Here is a 14,344-nt window from a genome sequence, read left to right on the forward strand (position 1 = left end):
TCACCCCAAAATTAATATCAGTTTTGAGTAGTGAAGGAAGAATATAATTACAATTTATGGCACGCTATTACACACATGCAAGTGTGTATGTGTCTGTATAAACATCTGGGTATGTTTTTCTTCACTTTGTTTCTGTAAACATTTTCTATAGGTAGATAATATACATATTTGGGTTTATAAAGAAAGTTAAGTAAATACTGCAGAAATTCTGTTAAATCTAATTTGTCAAATAAAAATTTGTAAATAAATTTGGTATCATGTTCCCTGGTGCCCATTAAAATAAATAATTTCAACCTACAAGTTGTTTCCATAAATGAAATGGGCAAATAATTGACAGCCATGTCTAGAGCATTTAGATCTTTGTATATCAAATATTTTGCAGAAAATGCCAGTTTTTCATTTTTAAGACTTTGTTTCCCACACTTCAGAGATAACTTCAAGTTTTGGCTCCATAAGTGAACCTAACATACAGAGTTTCTGTAAGTGAGTTTGTTCATCTCAGCAAAATTTATATCAGGCAATAATGAACATCAGAGAAAGTGCAGCACATCATTTAACACAATTCAATCTTTCGGACTAGCTTGAAATGGAAGATGAATTACCTTTTATTTCTAGAACAGAATCCCATTTAGGGTTTAAGGTCAATAAAACACACAAGATGATTTATGTATCTTTACTGTTAAATTTTTACCAAAAACATTTCAAATAAATAAATCTTAAAAATCAAATAATAATTCAATTATATGCTACTATACAGAAAGTAGAGTTTAAAATGTTGGATTAAATTTAAAACATGGCAATTCAAGAGTAGTTAAGCCAATAGTGATGGAATCTGCAGTAAATCTTCTTCTGATTTTCACTCTTTAATGTATACATGGCTAAGATGAATCCAAATACATCTATTTGTTTTCCTCTCTGCCTCCTGAAATCTCATCATCATGAGATTTCATTCATATCTTGAGTGCAGTTACAAAACCCATGAGGGCTGGCCACAGATCCAGGGAGAAGAAGTTCGCATACTTGTCAGCATTTAAAATCAACTGGAAATTCTACACATGCTCATTATCATTTCTTCAGTTTTCACTCATTTTTAAGACCTTAACTTTATGAAAAAACAATGAACCTTTTTTGATATATTTAGTTTTAATTTCTGTGCTTCAAGTATTTAAGAGAAATGAAATCTTATTATATATTGATTAACTTATATTAATTCAACAATTTCGAGTACTCTATGAACACTAAATTTAATGACACAATGAAATATTGCTTAGAAATTATAAGATGTTTCAATAAACTAAAACCTCAAGTCTCCTGTAGTCCCCACTACTTGGGAGGCTGAGATAAGAGAATTGCCTAAGCCCAATCAATAGCTGGAGGCTGATGTGAGCTGTAATGCCATGGCACTCTACCAAGGGCAACAAAGAGGGACTCGGTCTCTAAAATAAATAAATTAATTAATTAAAACAAAGAAAACCTCAAGTCAACATATATAACATGTTACAACTTGGAAACACAGACATCAATTATATATTTATCCAAAATGACAAATTATTTTGAATGTAGCAAGTAGTAAATAACATGGACAAACATGCATACACCCCCTACACACACAGTCTATTTGTGTTGCTATAATGAGATATCACAGAAAAATTTATAATAAAAAGAATTTCATTGGCCCATAGTTCTGGAGGATGGGAAGTTTCCAACATCAAGGTTTTATGGAGATTGATGTCTGGTGAGATTGATTCATCCCTCCATAATGGCCCCTTGAATACTCTCCAGATGACAGCAACACCGTTCCTCACCCAACAGAAAAGCAGAAGAGCCAAGAGTGAGGACTCATTCCCTAAAGAGCTTGGTTAAAGGCAATGCCGCCTATGAGGTCATAGCCCCTCATAGCCTATTCATTTATTAAAGGTTCCCACTCTTAGTACTATTGCAAAGGCAGCTAAATTTCAACATGAGTTTTGGAGAGGGCCACATTCCAACTATGGCATTAAGAAAACAAATGATACTAATGAGTGTTTAAACATCTTGACTATTTTTTGGTGCTAAGGACACCTATCAAATAAGGGAGAAAGTCACAAAACAAAGCAATTAGGGGTTGTCTTTGCAAAATAATCAAGTTTTGCTTTTTCAAGGAATTTGACACAGCTTTCTCAGATCATTAATTTTACATGGTAAACAGTAAATTTGCTTGAGCTGAAACTATAGAACCATAGATATTCTAGAGTACATTTCTATTGACATAGAGTACCATACTGGTGCACTCATACAGATTTGTATAGAAAAAGAAAAGAAAAGAAAAGAAATATTGAGACTTCCAATTTTAATAATAAAACAGGTCTATATCCTAAAAAATCTTTTTTTTTTTTGAAATTTATGAAAATGCTTACTAAAATATAGAAAAAAAAACATTTAAGGGCATTTTTGAGCCTATAATTAATGAAGGCAGATCAGTCTCAGATACAAAAATGAACTATATCTCCAGACATAAAAGCTATTATGTAAATGAAATTCCCCCAGGAAATAGGAATATCTCTGCTAATTTAGAGAATCCCTTTGAATAACTTTATGGGGTCAGCAGGAAACATCTACTGCCTACAGAAGAGGGGAAAACAGACTGAAAGTCTCACACTTGTCTAGATCACCATAGGGCTCTGAAAGCATGAATCGAAAAAGGGAGAGGGGAACTTTGAGGAAATACAGACAGCAAGAAGAAAACTTGCTTTAGCCACAATCTGGATAGAAGAGCGAAAATGATCCCTTAAGTATTTACACTACAAGTTTAGATTTCATGCAGCTTTGAGGACTGAATTCATCTCACTTGTATAGCACTATTGAGAAAGAGAGAGAAAAAGAGCATGTTCCTATCAAGGGCATCTCAAAAAAGGCATCAGGCTAATTATTCACTTTCAAGTGATTCACAATTGAAATACTCCTGACAAAAAGCAATATGATAATTTTGTTGGAGGAGAAAATATGCTAATAGGAACCTTAAGGATTCTGACAAATAGAATTTGTATGACAATTATTATGAAGTTCTTTCAATGTTTGATGTAAAACAAAGTATTTTGAATCAATGATATCATCTAAAAATAAGCTTTAGATTCTATATATTTTTCATGTTATTACAAGAAAGATATTTCTTCAGTGGAATTATTCAAATTGCTTAGGTGATATTAAATAGGATTTATTTGAACATATAGGTGCTTCTGAAAGAAACCAAGCTTATTGATGCCCTCTTTTCCAAGCACAACTTCCTAAATAAAATATGAATTTTGTTAAAAATAGAAAGATGAGAAATAAGTTCCAGAAAACTTGAGGCACTTTCTATAGGTGACACAAGTGGTAAATCAGGGACAGCTTTGCAGTACAACAAACTATATCTCATTCTTATGTTTTTAATTACCACTGTATACTATTTCTGTTTTATTTTTCATTGAAATAGTATTTCTTTCAACATTTGTAAAGAATGCTTAATTATATTTATATAATGTTGTAGTATGTGACAACCCCAGGTGAGTGATTGAGGCAAAGATCTAAAGCTTTTCAATCAAAGGGATTTTATTAAGCCAAAGTTGTAGGATGTGCCCAGGAAAAACACAAGCCACAGAAGCATCTGTTTTTTCCTAAGTAGGATTTTGGAATTCAGTATTTGTAGTGAAGAAGACATATAGGAAGGTTAAGGAGGAGCCAGGTAGAGTAGTGAGGCAAATAATTCCATTGCTGTAAGGACCAGGAAACCTATATTTCACAAAAGAAAAGGTAAATGAAGAGAAAATTAGACTAAAGGAAGAATCAATTATGTAATTGTCCTTGGGTAGGTAAAAGAACCATCTTGTCTTGTTTCTTTTCTACACCTGGGGAGATAAACTCATAGTCAACATTATTAGTGTGGAATTTGGAAGTCTTTCTCTCTCCCTTCCTCCCTCTCTCCCTCCCTCCCTCCCTTCCTTCCTCCCTTCCTTCCTTTCTCTCTCTCTCTCTCTCTCTCTTTCTTTCTTTTGAAAAGTAAGTTTACTTCATGTGAGGATACAAATAACTAGGTCAAAATATTTGATTTTTGTTACGTAGAGTCCCTCTCATGATTATATCCTATACACAAAAGTTGTGCCAAACACCCCCCCCACCATGCCCATTCAGTTAGAGAAGCCCAAACCCCTTCCTCTCCACCTCCTTCGTTATTCCCCCTCAAATTGAACTGAAATACATGCATTAAGTCCTCTGCTGGATCTTGTATTGAGTACATATTAGTATTGAATACATTGAATACATTGGATAATTGTTTTTCTATTCTTATGATATTTTACTAAGAAGAATGTGTTTCAACTCCATCCAGGAAATTACAAAGATGTGAAGTCACCATCTTTTTTATGGCTGAATAGTATTCCTAGGTGTGCATATATCACAATATGTTAATCCATTCCTGAGTTGATGAGCATTTACGTTGTCTGCATGGTTTTGCAATGGTAAATTGAGCTGCAATAAACAATCTAGTGCAAACATCCTTATGATAAAATTATTTTACTAGGTGTAGGAGATTGAGCACCATGCTTATAGGAATGGTCACCAGTTCTTGAGGAAGGCTCTGGGAAATGGACAATCCCCTGGCTTGTGTGGAGATGTTTTGCAGCCTGGACACAAGCCTTCAAGCAACTGAGTGCTCTAACAAGATAAGATCAGGTGCTCATTAGTAAGCAGGTGTTGGACCTTGAACATTTGTGGTACACAGGCTGGGAGTCAAGCCTGTGGGGAAAGAGCACATAACAATCTTAATCATGAAGTCTTTGTAGGTGGGCGCCCCCCACACCTGTTGTATATCATTTCAATAAAAGGCTACAGGGATGTTCCTTGAAGTTCTCCTGCACCAATGGGGAGTCGTCCTCTTGCAAGCCTGTTCTTTCAATCCCTGTACTGGCTGTTTCCTGCATGCAGCGCTGGAGAACGCAGTGGCCCTGACACTAGGTAAGAAAAAAATTGAGCAGTCTTTAGTTTTAGGAGATAATCTAAGCCCAGAGACAAAAAAGTTTCAGTTTGCTTGTGCTTGTTTATGGGCCGCTAGCAATGAATTTCCAGATGAGTGATGGGGGGGAGGGGCACTCCTTGTAGATGCCTGAGACCTTTCACCCCTTTCTGGGGATCTAACTAATGGATAATGTTAGGAACAACTATTCATTTGGAAGAAGCATTACATGGCTTGGCCTTCTCTTTTGCATAAAAAGTTAGGAGGTGCTGCTGGCATTTTCATTTTCCCTTACATAAGTAAATATTTTTGGCAAAAGCATACATTTTATTAAAATCATGTAGAGGACTGGCATCTCATAATTCTTTATATTATCTAAATATTATTTAAAAATCAATTTGTTAAGAAGGGTGCTGTCCACACACACCTGGGCTGATGGGTTTACACCTGGCCCAAGCAACAAGAACAACTGCAACAAAAAAAAGCTGGGCATGGCTCGGCGCCTATAGCTCAAGTACCTAGGGCACCAGCCTGGAATCCAGCCTGGCCCACCAAACAATGATGAAGAATATAACCAAAAATAGCCAGGCACTGTGGCGGGTGCCTGTAGTCCCAGCTATTTGAGAGGCTGAGGCAGGAGAATTGCTTAAGCCCAAGAGTTGGAGGTTGCTGTGAGCTGTGATGCCATCACACTCTACCAAGAATGACATAGTGAGACTATCTTAAAAAAAAAAAAATTATTAGGCATGGTACACAAGACCAAAGTACAAAGTACAAAACCAAGATGGCCTTCATATCCTTCTCAGCATTATCTAATTTTTGAAAGATTTCTTCCTGACTATAAGGCTTGATCTCTCTTATCTTAGAGCATTAGAAAATTTTTAAACGTAAATTCTTTCTCTGTCCCTTAGACATGCAAATATTCTCCAAGCCTCTTGCCAGAATTCCAATCCTGGAATGTCTTTTCAAGTGCCTGTCAACCTAGGAATGAATTAATAAACTGTGGTTTATGTATACCATGGAATATTCAGCCATTAAGAAGATAGAGACTTGAAATCTTTTGTGTTTACCTGGATGGAATTGAATAAGATTCTCCTTACTAAATTATCACAAGAATATAAAAGCAAGTATCCAGTATACTCAATGCTAATATAAAACCAGTAGATGAACAAATATATGCCCACATGAAAGAAAAACCCAAACTCAAGTAGTGGAGGCAGGGGAGAAGAGCAGGCAATTGGTGTGTTCTCACCTAATGGGCCCAGTGTAACTCCTGGGTGAAGGCTCAACTACAAATAGACTATATCTAAAGAACGCAAATAATGTAACCTAAGTATTGTACCCTCATATTAATCTGAAATTAAAAAAAAAAATAACAGAATGAAAATCATTTTAAGAAAGGACCTAGGAGCCATCTCTTTGAACTATAGTCATCCATAAAGATAAAGCACCTATCTCATAGTCTGTGGGAAGTTAAGAGCCTGATTTGCGCAAGTGCCAATCAGCAAACACAGGCAATCTAATCACATTGACCAACCCCACAAGATCATTCACTGCAGATTACCCAGCACTTTAAAAAGCCTGCCACCTTTTATTTCCACAAGTGGATTTGTGTTTGATTTCTCTCCAATATTGGAGAGAAATTTTTTCTGCCTCCATTAAAAAAAAAAAAAATACAGACCTAGATAGTACTTGAAATCACAAAAAAACAGTTTAAAATTGGTACTTACTGTAAAACTGTGTGGAGACCTCAGCATAGAGCTGGCCTTAATTCCAAATACTGCAAGGATGAGTGGGGATTTATAGCTAAGGAACAGGTTGGGAAGGTGGAGGAGGAAAGATTTGTCAATGGATGAAATACTGAACCCACCTCCATCCTCCATTTTACTTCCCACAGTTATTGTTATCTGTAATCCACTGTGGTCTGAGAATATTCAATGGAAAATTCCAGAACTAAGCAATTCATGCATTTTAAGTCTTGCACTATTCTGAGTAGAGTGATATAATCCCATGCCATCTCATCCATCCCGTGGGGGTTGTCAATCCTCTGTTTACCCAGCATATCCATGCAGTCTGTGATTCCCTCACTGTTTGCCACTCAATAGCTTTCTCCATTATCAGATCAACTGTCACAATGTCACTGTGCTTGTTTCCACAAAATCCTTATTTTACTTAATAATGGCCCCAACATATAAGAACGTTGATGCTGACAATTTAAATATGCCAAAGTGATGCTGAAAGTGCCCATTTTAAGTGAAAGGGTAAAGATCTCTGTTTAATTTTGAAGGAGAAATGTCATATACAGAGGTTGTTGAGATCTACTGTAAGATCTTCTATCAGTGAAAGTGTGAAGAAGGAAAGAGAAATCAAGAGTCTGCTGAATAGCAAAGAAAATAATCAATAGAGGTAATAGACAACCTATGGAATTAGATAAAGGATTTGCAAAATACACATCTGATAAAGGGCTAAAATCCAAAATCTACAAAAAACTCAAATCAACATGAACAAAAGCAAACAGCTCCATTAAAGAGATAGACAAAAGCCATGAATAGAAATCTTTCAAAAGAGAGACAAACGGCCAAGAACCATAGGAAAAAGTGCTGTCGTTATTCATCCAGTAAATGCAATAAAAACCAGAATGAGCTACCAGCTTACCTCAGTCAGACTGGTCATTATTCAAAAGTTAGAAAATAATGGATGTTGGCCTGGATGCAGAGAGAAAGGAATGTTTATGCCCTGTTGGTGGGACTGCAAATTAGTAAACAACTTCTATAGAAAACAATATGTAGATTCCCCAAAGAAACAAATATAGACTTCCCATTAGATCTAGCAATCCCTCTCTGGGTCTCTACCCAAAGAAAAGAAATCATTTTACCAAAAATATGCCTGAACTCAAATGTTCACTGAAGCATAACTCACAGTGGCAAAGACATGGAATCAATTTATGTGCCTATCAATTCATGAATGGATTATTACTCAATCATAAAAGGAACGAAATCATGTCTTTCGTAGTAAGTAGAATGTAACTGGATGTTGTTATCCTAAATAAAGTATCTCAGGGGTGGAAAAATAGTCACATGTACTCTCTAATAATTGGGAAATAAATGATGGGCACAGTGGCCACAAAGAGATATAAAGGACATCTAAAACCAGGAAGAGGGGAGGGTGGAAAGGGATGAAGGATAAAAGCTTGCCTTTGAGGGTAAAATAATTAACACAATTTTGATGATGGGCACACTCTAATAGCTGAAAGCCTTATACAGGTATCTATGAAACAAAGTCATTTGTAACCCCTTAATACATGTTGCTTTCACGGTTGCACCTCAAATTACAAAGATATGACCGCACATGTGATAGGCATGTGTGTACATGTAGTACATACCTGGTGTGTTACTATCTGCAGTCTCAGGCAGCCACTGGGGGTCTTTGAAATTGTCTTCAGCAGATAAGACACAGCTACTATAATAGTAAGAGAAGACATTAAGTATAGAAAGAATTTTTACCAAACTGACTTAATAGGATTCTAACTGAAGACAGGCCAGGGTGATTAGAAATTTCCTGGAGGATGGTGGAGATGAAGAAATTACTTAGATATTGTGGGAGATCAGACATTGAGTGTGGCTGATTTTCATGAAACTGACTTATCAGGATTCTTGCTAAAACTGAACTGTTCAGGCCTGAGGACAAGAACAAGGCATAGTTAAATGAAGGCTTAAAATGGGTTGACTAAAATTTGTTTAGAAAATCTTCATCATCTCTTTAACTACTCTGGAACACAATATCTTCCAGAAATATTCCAAAAGATTCCAGTTTCTTGATCCTTTGAAAAATGCTTGTTCAGCCTCACAAAGAGTAGCTCAAAATGTTCTGTCAGGATCAATTGTCTACACAATATCAAGAAAGATGGCCAATTCACTGATAACACAAGTATATTGGATTTCTACTTCCTGCAAGTTAATTGTCACATTGATTTTCTCATTTTTAAATCCTGACACTAGTGTCATACAGACATGCCTATTTAACTCATATAGGGTGACAGACACACAAATTATTCCTCAAGTAATATCAGTCTAATTTTCTTCAGGTGCCTTGAAAATGGTGGTGTTGGGACATAGCACCGCTGCTCTTTCTTGAGGGGAGCCTGAGACTTCTGCTGTGTCAGCACTAGTTTATGATGTCTGTATAGTGGGGGAGATGTTCTCTGCTTTCCTTTTTAAGGTTGGATTATATCTGTCATATTAGTTCATGATTGGTGAAAATTGATGGACATATTTCATCATGGCTTTTCTGAACATCTCTGAATTTTAGAGATTTGAAATGAAGAGTCAGTATCTTCTAATAATATGGTCAGGTAAATAAATCACAGTAAATAACATAAAAGAAAAACATTCTCCCTCTTTAATCCTGTCATTATGCCTAATTTTTGTTTGTTTGTTTGTTTGTTTTTGGAGACAGAGTGTCACTTTGTTGCCCTTGGTAGAGTGCCACGGCATCATAGCTCACAGCTCAATTTCTTGGACTCAAGCAATTCTCTTGCCTCAGCCTCCCAGTAGCTGGGACCACAGGCACCCACCACAATGCACAGCTATTTTTAGAGATGTGATCTTGCTCTGGCTCAGGCTGGTTTTGAACTTGTGAGTTCAGGCAATCCAATCACCTTGGCTTCCCAGAATGCTAGGATTATAGGTGTGAGTTACCACACCAGCCTTATTATGCTTCGTTGTAAGTATAAAGTAACAGGTAACTGCAAACACAAGGCTAAGAATAACGGATAGCATTGAGCTTGCTATTTTATATACATCAGGCATAAGCCTAGAGATCCAGTGATCTACAATATGATGGCTATAATCAATACAATTTTATTATGTTAGAGATTTTGTGAAATAAATTTTAGCTATGTCTTAAGACAAAAAAGTAACTATATGAGATGATGGATATATTAATTAGCTTCACTATATTAACCATTTCAAACCCTTTTATTGTCCATGTGCTATACACACTAAAGTATACTTTTAAAAAAGTAAAAAGTGCCTTCAAATATCATTAGATTCCCTGAAAAATTTTTCTCTGTACTTATTTAAAATCAAAGAAAATTTAGGCCGGACACAGTGGCCCATACCTGTAATCCGAGGCAGATGGATTACCTGAGCTCATAGGTTTGAGACCAGCCTGAGCCAGAGCAAGACCTTATCTCTAAAAATAGCCAGGTGTTGTGGAGGGTGCCTGTAGTCCTACTCGGGAGGCTGAGGAAAGAGAATTGCTTGAGCCCAAGAGTTTGAGGTTGCTGTGAGCTTTGACACTACAACAGTCTATACAGGGCAACAAAGTGAGGCTTTGTCTTTAAAAAAAAAAAAAATCAAAGAAAATTTAAATTTTTATTAGGTTAAACTTTTTTTCAAATATTAATGATTTCTTTGATATTATATGTAGAAAAATGTATTTTATTATGTTATTATTGACATTGTATTATTGTATACTATATTATTCTATACTATTTTTACAATAAATACTCTATGCAAGATAATGTAAAGGATTTAAAGATAAATTTAGAACCTCCTTCTATCAGGAATTCTCATATGAGGCAGAAACTACATATCTGAAAAAACATTCTAAGATGTGTGATTAATCCATAATGGTGAACAGATACAACTATTTAAACATAGAATTTTAATCAGCTGCAAGCTATAACCACCCATACAAATGTCCAATAAATTTTATGATTTTAAGCAATGGAAATAACAACTTTATATGCATCAGAGTCTAAAGCATATTTTTATTTTACACTTTACTCCTTTTATTTGAAAAAATAGAAATTATTTTAATGAACATAGATATATACAGCTTAATTTGTGTTTTCTAAGAGTTTGAGCTGAACAAGGACATTAGTAGAGTACATAATATATTAAAGATTAAAAAATGTATTTCTATTTAAGATGTTCATGTGCTTTTTGCTGTGCTCTCTCTTGCATTTGAAATATGCATCTTAACAAATTAGTGAAATATGCATATAAGGCACTTTGATTCAAATTTCTGGAAATAACCTTAATATTTACTGACTCATTGCTACTTTTTCTTATCTGGTTTTTCTTCCTCAACAACCAAAGATTTCTTATTTCATTCAAATTAGAGTTCAAAAGTAACACTATCAGAATTCCCTGGGATATCTCTTAAAACAAGTTCTACTTTTTGGCCTCTGTCTCTTGTCAGACATACTGAATCAATTTTTTTTAGAGTGATGGTAGAATTGCTGCATTTTAAGTATGGACTATAATTCTTTTGTTCGATGAAAACTGAGAACCACTGATGTGTGTGTTGCCCTGAAGTGACAGAGAAACTTGATTAGTAGAATAAAACTAACTTTTTTAATATTCTACTCATAATTTTTGTTCTACTTACTGCTTCTGTAAAATTACTAACACTGCCTAATTATCAGAATTAAATTTGTAATGAATGACATATTCCTAGACTTTTTATGTTTAATTTGGAAATTTTAAGTTCAAGAATGGTTTAGGGGAAAAAGTCCAAATAAATGAAGTTTTATGGTAAATATATTATTCTTAAACTTAGCTCATTGACATTTTTGCCAAATTTTTCTGGATATCAACTATCCTAAAACTTCTGATAAATGTTCAAGCTGTGCTTTGATACTGGCTATTGCTGAGAACTATTGCTTTACCTAAAACAAATAGACCAAAATACTATTTTAAACAAAAGGGTGTGATGAGAGTTAAGAAAATCCTACATTTATTTAATATATATAATGATTGAAGAGAAATTATCAGATGTCTTAGGAAAAAAATAAAACGCTTTGTGATCTTGGGCTTATCATGAGAACACACATCGAAGTGCCTACTCTTGTCAAGCTTTGTGCCAAGAACCCAAATGGTGAACTGGATTCCACTTGAGCATTTGCGGTCCACAGCAGTTCAAGGAGGCTCATAAAGTTTCCTGTTAGTGTCCCTCCATAACTGTCTATCATACAACTGCAAATCTCAGTTATTCGATACAAAGAGTTTGTTCATTATTAAGTGGCACAGTTACTATTTCACCATAGGACAAAAATATGCATTACATGATTTCACCCTACAATCCAATTTACCTTATCAGATACCAGTGATGGTGTTCAGGAACCATGACCCCAAAATATGGCTCCTTAGCTTCTTTTTTTTCTTTTCTTTTCTTTTTTTTTGAGACATAAGTTTACTATGCCACCCTCGGTAGAGTGCTGTGGCATCACAGCTCACAGCAACCTCAGACTCTTGGGCTTAAGTGATTCTCTTGCCTTAGCCTCCTAAGTAGCTGGGACTACAGGTGCCCACCATAATGCCTGGCTATTTTTTGTTGTTGTTGTTGTGGTTGTCATCGCTATTTAGCAGGCCTGGGCTGGGTTCAAACCTGCCAGCCTCAGTGCTTGTGGCCAGCACCATAACCAATGTGCTACAGGCGCCAAGCCAGCACCTTAGCATTTGAGAAAATTGCTGGAGCTATTAAAGAGAGATTAATGTATTATTAAAGATAGAAAATTATTTTCATATAAATTTAGTGTAGCCTAGGTATATAGTAATGTCTGAGGCCTCCAGATTCACTCACTACTCTGTCACTGACTCAGCAAGACCAACTTCCAGTTCTATAAGCTCCATTCTCATGGTAAGAGCCAACATGGGTATCAATTTTTATCTTTAATAACATATATTTTTACTATTACAGTTCTGTGTTTAGATTTATTTTTACTATTACAGTTCTGTGTTTAGATTTGTCTAGATATGCAAAATATAACATAAATGAATGTTACAATTGCCTACAGGATTTTACTGCAGTAACTAGCTATACAGGTGTGTATCCTAACAATAGGTTAGACCATACGTGTATGTACTAGGCTATACCATCTAAGTTTGTGTAAATACACCCTATAATGTTCACACAACAAAGAAATTGCCCAATGATACATCACACAGAACATATACTTATTGATAAGCAATGCATGACTATATTATGGTAGGTGAAAACTATGATAAGTATTTCTTCTCTTTACAACTCTGTATGTGATAATGAATGAAGAAAAACCTCAAAAGGCCTTTTTGTATTTCTTGATCTTTCTTTTTCCCATAATTTTGTTTACTTACATTGACTAATGTGTATAAAGATTTAGCTATAGGATACTACAGATTCCTATTAAATTGTTTATAATTAAGTAGTAAAACAAAATATATCAAACACTTTTTTCAGTCCATCAGTTTAAAAATATTGTTTGAATATATTTGTTTATTGTGGATTATATTACATACATCTAAGATTGTAGGTCCTCTTGGAATTCACTATATAGTTAAAGTAAATTCCACTAAGCTAGTATTTGTAGAAAATATGACTAATGTAAATGTTTACTAAAATATTTTTAGGTACAGAAACCATTGATATAAGTGTGAAAATATGCATACATATTAGAGTTATCCAGAGAAACATAACTAAAAGATAGATGTACATAAGATACAGATATAGGTAGATACAGATTTAGAAATATATGAGCAAGGATTCATTATGAGAATTGGCTCAAATGAGTACACAGCTTGAACTAAGTCACAAGATTAGTTGTTTGCAAATAGGAGATTGGGAGAAGCTGATTACGTGGCTCAGGCCAAGACTGTAGGCCTGAAAACCAAAGGAGTCCAAGGTGTAACTCAGAAGTCCAAGGCCTGGAAACCTGGGAACCCAGTTGGTGCGAGTTCCAGAGACCAAAGGTCAGAAGCTGAATGTTAATGTCAAAAGGCAGGAGAAGAGGCTATCTCAGTCCAGAAGAGAAAATAAATTCGTCTTTCCCCTGCATTTTTGTTCTAGCCTAGCTCTCAACAGATTAGATGGTGCTTCACTTATTTGGTATAAATTTGGTTACACTTGGAATGTATATTTCCCTACTTTAATATAAATTATAGAAATATATGAGAGAATCAGTATAAAAAGGATAATTTAAAGCTTTATGACAAAGTAAAAGATTTAAGTAGAATGCTGATCACGTATAACTTTCTCCATAGTTTTACTTTAAATATTTAATCAAAGATATATGAAGTGCAATAAATTAGTATTAGGCTTATGCAGATTTTCTGATCAAATAAACATATCTAAACAAGAACACTAAAAAATTATGTCTGATTGGCTAACAAAGTATAAAGAAATTATTATCAAAGTCCAATTGAATAAGGCCTGGCTCAAGAGCTCACTGAGTCCTATAACTGTAGTCCTGGCCCTCAGGGAAGTCAAGAAGGATGGATTGCTTGAGCTCAGGAGTTTGTGACCAACATAAGCAAGAGTGAAACACAGTGTGAACTAAAAATAGAAAAACTAGTCTTTGTTGTCGTGCATGACGGTAGTCCTAGTACTTGGGAG

The sequence above is a fragment of the Otolemur garnettii genome, unplaced genomic scaffold, assembly GCF_000181295.1.
Source record: "Otolemur garnettii isolate 467f Iridium unplaced genomic scaffold, OtoGar3 scaffold00033, whole genome shotgun sequence".
NCBI classification, from domain to species: Eukaryota; Metazoa; Chordata; class Mammalia; order Primates; family Galagidae; genus Otolemur; species Otolemur garnettii.